Here is a 1,717-nt window from a genome sequence, read left to right on the forward strand (position 1 = left end):
GAGAAATGAAAATTAAAGCAACACCAAGGTACCATTTCTCACCTATCAGATTGATGATAATTCAAAACTGTGAGAACACATTTGTGGGACTTCAGAGAAACATCAAACATTGCTGATGGGAATGCACATTGCTACATTTCTCATGGAGGAGAATTTGCCAATAGCTAAATAAACAAAACTAACATGCACCTACCTTTTGACCCAGCAATCCTACTTCTAAGAATTAACTATGGGGTGGAAGAATAGGATGGGGAGACCACTTTCTCCCCCACAAATTCATTGAAAGAACATTTGAACGCTGAGCAAACTCCACAAAACAACTTCTGAATGCTGGCAGATTACATCAGGCACTCAGAAAAGCAGCCCATTGTCTTCGAAAGGCGGTAGGACAAAATATAAAAGATAAACAGAGAGACAAAAGAGTCAGGGATGGAGATACATCCTGAGAAGGGAGTCTTAATAGAGGAGAAATTTTCAAACACCAAGAAACCCTCTCACCAGCCAGTCTGCGGGAAGTTTTCGAATCTTGGAGGGCGACATAACCAGGAGGAAAAATAAATAAATAAAACCCACAGATTATGTGCCTAAGGGCAACTCCCAGCAGAGGAGTACCTGAGACGCTCACATCTGCCAGGAGCAGGCGGGGACGAATGGCGAGGAGAGGGCTGCATTGCTTAGGGTAAGCACCGGGCCTGAATGCCCTGAGGGCAATCTGAGGGAGCTAACATGAGATAGCAACCTAAACTGTGGGATAGCCAGAGAAAGAGAGGAAAAAAGAGAGAGAGAGAGAGAAAGAGAAAACCATCCCGTGAAAAGCCCTAACCTAAGGCAATGTGGGCTCACTAACAGAACAAAGGACTGAGCGGATACCAGAGAAGAGCTAGCTGGCTGTGGACCAGCCCATCCTCCACCAGACACAGGGAGCAGGCGGGTGCCAGCCAGAGCCGGAAAGGGGCAAACTCAGCTCCAGAGAGGGTATCCCCTACCAAACTGCAAACAGGCTTCCAGTTTCTAACCAAAGACTTCCTGAGATTCTGGACGGTTGACATCCACCGGGAGGGTCATAGCCAGAGATCAGCTCTGCAGAAGAGACACATGGCACACCGGAGGCGGGCGCACCTGGGAAACTGAGCAGCTGGGACCAGGGAGGTGATAAGATGCACTGCACCTGTGGAGAGTGCACTCGCCAAGCACCTGGTCGCCTGAGCTGCCGGGACCTGGGAAGGGCACAAAACGCAGGCCCAATGGAGTCTGTGCCTTTGTGGGGTACCCAAGAACCTCAACCTGAGAGGCTTAGACCTGGGAACTGCACGCAACCCAGGGCCCACTCCCTGCAGAGCAACCTGAAGACTGAGCAGTTAGACTGGGAAAGCACCCATGCCATGAGCAGGGGCAAACCCAGTGTGGCTGAGAAACTGCGAGAACTCCCCACACATGCCAGTAATATTTGTTGGCAGTGTTCCTCCCATCCCACAGCAGGACTGAACAAGTGAGCCTAAACAAGAGACCACCTTCGCCCCCTTGTGTCAGGGCGGAAATTAGACACTTAAGGGACCTGCAAACAGAAGAAGCCAAATAAACAGAGGGAACTGCTTTGAAAGTGACAGGTGCAACAGATAAAAATCCCCATAGTTAACACCAACTACATTGGAAAGGGTCTATAGATCTTGAGAAGTATAAGCTGGAACAAGGAACTATCTGAAACTGAACTACCCCA

The sequence above is a fragment of the Capra hircus genome (genome assembly GCF_001704415.2).
Source record: "Capra hircus breed San Clemente chromosome X unlocalized genomic scaffold, ASM170441v1, whole genome shotgun sequence".
Taxonomy (NCBI): Eukaryota; Metazoa; Chordata; class Mammalia; order Artiodactyla; family Bovidae; genus Capra; species Capra hircus.